The sequence below is a fragment of the Strongylocentrotus purpuratus genome, unplaced genomic scaffold (genome assembly GCF_000002235.5).
Source record: "Strongylocentrotus purpuratus isolate Spur 01 unplaced genomic scaffold, Spur_5.0 spur5_scaffold_20, whole genome shotgun sequence".
NCBI classification, from domain to species: domain Eukaryota; kingdom Metazoa; phylum Echinodermata; class Echinoidea; order Camarodonta; family Strongylocentrotidae; genus Strongylocentrotus; species Strongylocentrotus purpuratus.
In genome coordinates this window covers 40814912-40820896 of record NW_022145606.1, presented here as the reverse complement: position 1 = coordinate 40820896, position 5985 = coordinate 40814912, and the positions used below count along the sequence as shown (strand labels likewise).

Below are 5985 nucleotides of genomic sequence, written 5' to 3'. Positions count from 1 at the left end.
TTTTAATGGAACTGTTGTAAAACATTAAATGTGTTTCTGTAATTTACATCGTCTGTTCAGAACTTCAGAGCCAAAAGGACATTAACACTGAATCAACTGATTCAACTTTCACACCTTTTCTGGCTCTGAGCAGACATTCTGCTCTCTTAGACTCTCCACCACTTCGTCCAAATACCAGCAACATTTCAAATTTCACCAGGACCATTCACTCTACACTCTTTGTCACACAGCCGGGAACAATAACACTTAGAACATGACGTCTTTCGCATAAAATCAATACAGTATATATCACAGAGTTTTCAAAAAATATTGTATTGATAAAAGAGTTTTATTAAAAAGGTATATTCTGAATTCGAACAATTATTATATCTGGCATCTTTGGACACTAAAAAAATAACATTGCATTTATAACTTTGAGCAAAAACAAAAACAAAACAACAGATGATGATAATAATATTCTGGTTTTATATAGCACTTACAGGAGAAATCCACCCTGACTGATATTAATTTGGTTTTAATAGAAGCAGAAAAATGAGAGGATGAGGTCCTGATTTAAAATAAAAGAAAGTAAACAATCAAACACAAATTGGCAATTGTTTGGTGAATCGTCTCTCCTCCCATTTGCTATGTACTACAAAAAAATCAAGACATGTCTATTTTCTCTAAAGAAGTTTTTCATGCACCCAAGGGCGCGATAGCTCAGTTGGAATAGCAGTGGTCTCGTGATCCGGAAACCTGGGTTCGAAACCAAGTCGATGCGTTAGTGCCCTTTGGTAAGGCATTAATTCTCATTACCAGGTCCTTCGGAGAGGATTTAAAGCTGTCGGTCCTCTGGTTACTTACTAACAAGCATCTATGCTTTCTTAGCAGTCAGGTAAAATAACCACCACTAAACCACTACATTATTGCGAATCTGTTTCTATATTCAACCCCTGTATGGACAAGCCTATTCCATCATCAATAATGAAGAAAATTAAAACTGATGACATGTTATGCACAGAGCGAAGGGTAGGGGAGCTCACAAGAAATGTCACAGAGATGCCACTATGCGTTTGATGACAATTTCCAAAATTCATAAACTTTCTTATTTTTAAATCAGAATTTCACTGACCTGATCCTCTCATTTTTCTACTTCTATTATAGAAACAAACTTAACATCAGGGAGGACTTCAATTGAATACTAAACATTTTTGATGTCTCTAAGTGGTTTACATACATTACCCTGGTCACTGAGAAAGCTAGAGGATAGGACTATCTGTAGTATGAGTATAGTAATTAAAATATAGAAGAAATTGCTTCTTTAAAACAACTTTATTATAGCTTTTTACATTCTTTACTTCTCCGGCACATACTTAAATTATATCAAAACACAGCACCTAAATGCAGACATCACTTTTACTGGGCAAACTATAGCCAACAATTAGGAGCTATCTTATCAGTACTCAGTTTTAAAAATGCTACTTGATGTAAAACAAAACTACAAGAGACTTTTCATCCCTCCACCATATTGAAAAAAATCTTGGGTTATTCAATGATGCTGTAATGGATTATTACATTATGCAGCAATTATTCTTAAGCAGCTGTTACTTATAAACTGCTTCAAGGATACCTCTCTTTCAATGAAATTTGATGAAATCAGACGGTTATAACATGCAAACACAGCTACTTTAAAACATAAAAGGTAAAGTCTGTTATCCCCCAAATCGATATACAGTGTATTACAAAATAGTCAATATATGAAAATCAACATCAGTTTAATGACGAACTTATTACATCATGCAATATACATTATGAAATGTTAAGAAAGAAAGTAAGGTTCTTGACAGATACACCTAAGCGATCTCCCCAAATTCATCAGTTATCAGATGAAAACTCGAGAACATACGTAAAGCCGAAAATTAAAAATATTGTTTAGCCCTACATCCAAATCCACTTTTACAAGACTAGTCCAAGACAAGGAGCACAATTACATGTACGTCATTGCACAACCTGAATATAATTATATTTTCTATATCAACTGCACAATTTAAATGGCATGCACTTTCTTGATGGAGGAGGTCTGTGTTCTCCTCCCATCAAATGGGGAAAAATCTAGAAGAAAAAAAGCGAGAAGCAGAAGGAGATAAGACACAAGTGTCCTTTCAATGACTGGACCAATATAATGGCGCGACTGATCAATTTTCTTGAAAATCAAATCATGAGATAAGATCATAATTTGGAAGTCCACAGCTGTTAATTCATGCATAGAGTTACATGGTTGCATAAATTAATTTGCCACTGTAATGCACTATGGACTTGTTTGACTGTGCTTCTATAGTACATGTAAACAAGAATAAAAATCATTACAAGTACAATTGAATATGAACAATAATTTTACACCTTATATAGAAGACGATGCAAATAACCAAACTACAAGGCTTGCTGCACAAGAAAGCTTGTAAAACTAATAAGCATAAATACAAACCATCATCAACATAATGCCCATTAAATATGGTTTAATTTTCGTAATCAAACAATGTAAGGCCTTTGAACCAAGTTTTTATTTAATTGAAATAAAACAGATGAAACAGAAAGAGGATACAATAATGACAAGAGGATGTATGTGTGTGAGAGACAGGGGTGGTGTGGAGAGAGATGGAGATACCAAGGGTGAAAGACCAATGAGAGAAAGATGGAAAGAACAGTAACACACAATTTAATTAGAAATAGCAATTTCATGGGGAAATGGTTTAATCTGTCAAAAAAAATCATTAATAAGGCTTAATTACAGATATTCATTTTATCAAAGGTTAAAATGAGAACAGAGATCTGAAGAAATAGAGAGAAGGAGAGAGAGAGAGAGAGATAGATTGAATGGAGAGAGTATACAGTTAAACAATACCTTATCTGACTGTACAAGTAATTCACAAGTCTAAATTGAAGAACCAATTCAAATAGATAAAAACATGTGGTTGTAAATCTTAACCAGATAGAACAAGTATCAGTTGAGGTATGAGAGGGGGAGAGAAAGGCAAATAAAGTGGATAGTGAAACAGTAGAGAGAGGGAGATAGAGAGAAGAGGGGGGAGGTTACCCCACCTGGTCCTATCATATACTGTTTACCTTTTTTTAGTTTGCGTATGAAGATTTAACATAGTCTGAGAAAGTTTAATGAGAGGGTCTGTATCAAGATATTGATACCACTGGATATTAATCCAGGGCTTTTGAAGAAGCTTCAAGTTGGGCAATGATCTTTCGAACTTGTGGCATATCATCTTGCCTGTTTGTTTCAGGATTGAAGGTGACATAACCTAAATGTTTCAACATAGCTGGTGTTACTCAGGCCATAAGTAGTTTTTCGTGTCTTTTTTCTGAACAAGTTTGATGCACTGTTTAGTCATTCCAGAGGATGATATGCACTGCTTTTCTATGATCGATGCAACAAGGAAATAGAATTTCGGATCCAACAGCATAAAAATGCTTCATCTCTCTTCACAGTTGAACTTACATGTAAGTGGAAATGCCATTTTTTGTTCAAAGGAAGATTCCTCAAACATGACTGTGCTGACACACTTGATGTGATACGACAGGCTGGAAATTTGAGTATCAATTACAGCAAGATTGAGCAGGTAAGGAGACAGCAAAGGCCATCTGGAATTCTGGACACTAGGTAATGTTGACATTGTTGCGTTATCCACCACAGCGAGGAAAACCACCTGGCCCATGTTTGTCTCGAAGGGAAACCGGCATTTCGTTGGGTCCACTCAGAAGTTCAGAACTCTGGTTCATGTGCCTGACAGTGTTGGAGGTTATAACATTGGTAGCTCTGTCAAATAAAAGAAACAAAAGATAAAAGATATTTTTCATTTAATTTAAATAAAAATTCCAGGAATCATGAAATGATAACTTGTAGTGGACGAATAAAAAATTCATCAGGACACTTATTATCTGTGATGGTTATTATTTCTACATTTCTTATGGCTACCTGTGGATCCTTATTAAGCAATGTCCATATTTGAGTGATGTAATCTGTTGTTTTCCTATGTTCTCTAATTAAGACCTTAAGACTTTGCAAGATTATATCCATATTTTAATAGATTGCAGTATGGTTGCTTGTAACTAATTTTTAAAGTAATAATTAAAAAAACAGCAGAAGGCAAAATGTAGCATGATACTTTTGAAAAATTATCATGATCATCACTATGCACCCGTTGGACTATATAATATATAGAGATAGACCTAGGTGTATCTCAATGAAACCATTGCAGTGCTATTTTTGATGAGCCATGGGTGGGCATTACAAGGCATTATCTTACTAAGAAGCCTGAGAAGACAGGTGAATACAAGTGAATTTACACATCTATCTTTTATGTCCATGTCACATATGCACATACCCGCTTGTGCAGATTGCTTTACTGTCACAATATTGAAACAAACGAAAATAACCTGACAAGCTACATGTACGCAATATGTATGTGGGGTCCTATTCATGGAACTACATGTGCATGTACGCACATTTATCTCTTTAAAATGCTGTGTAAATTATGGCCTATGTCAACGGCATATATTAAAAAAATAACTGTGCCTGAATCATCATCATCTGTGCAGAGTAAATCTAATACATTTTTTGTATGCCTATATTCATACTTCTGGGTTAGCTATAGGACTTTATGCACAAAAGAAAGCTATGTGGTGATTTCCTACATAAGTGTACTACAAAAGGCAAGGAATAAAGTAAACATTACCATTTTGCTTATGGGAGCTCTTGTTGAGTCGCAAAAGTGTTTTATCAATATGTAAATGCAGAGATCTTTATGCAAATATGTTTTTAAGTTTTAATCAAAGCTCTTTGGGAACTTTCCAGATCATCATGAATCCAGAGTTGTTGTTTGCTGATTACCAAGGTGCCAAACAGTTTTTAATGCAAATGCCCCATTATTTAAAAAAGAAGTGCAGTCTAGAGGTAGGCCTAGAAAGTCTATAACATTGAATCATCCTTTATCTACAAACTACACCAAGAAACAAGCCGTTTTCCCCTACTTATTATTCTGACTCGGTTAGTTCTGCCATTGAAAAGTTAACTTCGCAGTCTGAAAGTCGATACGCATTACAAATAAACATCAAAGTGTAGGCCTATGGCCATACAATGTTGATGTGTATACGTCGATAGTCCTTAAGTTATGCTACCACCCCAGTAACCCACAAATACAAGTACACACAATGCAACATTTAAATGTACTACTCCAAGGTTTCAGAGTAACAAGAAAAATATCTGGGCCCTGTAACACTAACAATAACACTAAGTTTTGCGTTCGATTGCATATATTCTGATTGGTTAATGGTCAGCAGATTGAACAATTTGTGCATGCAACAATGATCTAGATTGGTCCATTGTCATTTTGCAACTGGCGTTAAACTTATTGTTAACACAAGGCCCAGATCATTACCACTTGCCTTATTTTCTTATTTCTTGTTACCCAACTTGCCCAAACTGCACTGGCACCGCACTGGGCCGGGCCGGGATGCGATTGTCCACGAAATCACATTTTATTGGAGGTGGATAATCTCCACTTCTACAGTTTTTTTATATTCTTATTTTATATCTAGGTTATACAAAATGGTGACTAAAGACTTACCACTGGGATAGTAGCGATGTAACTCAATAAAACACAGAAAAACGCGGTCTTTATGAGGTTTTTTACCTCCCAAGTCGACATGAAAACAGGTCACTGAATTTTGCCCTGCCGGCCAATTCATGGCCAGCGCTAGCAGCGAGTCGCCCAGCCCAGGCTATCGGGGGTGCACTGCGCGGCGATTTGCGGCGCTGGAGCTCTGGCTGTGTTTTCGATGCTTCCATCCACCGCTTGAAAACGCGGTGGTAAGCGATAGCAGCGTAATGTACATGCTGCTATACGGAGACCAGTTTCCCTGGTTAGACCTTGGATCCTGCGTCACTAAAGACGGGGAGACGGCACCGACCTAGGTCGTACCTATGGATATCGAGCG

General features: G+C 36.4%; 1 long non-coding RNA gene across 1 annotated transcript; it reads right to left on the bottom strand.

The window, feature by feature from the left end:
• Nucleotides 1-3629: 3629 nt before the first annotated feature.
• On the bottom strand, nucleotides 3630-5708 carry LOC115927450. The gene is made up of 2 exons (XR_004065646.1): nucleotides 5616-5708; nucleotides 3630-3805 (listed from the first exon to the last, which is right to left on the bottom strand). It is a non-coding gene; the product is annotated as an uncharacterized LOC115927450 (long non-coding RNA).
• Nucleotides 5709-5985: the final 277 nt, after the last annotated feature.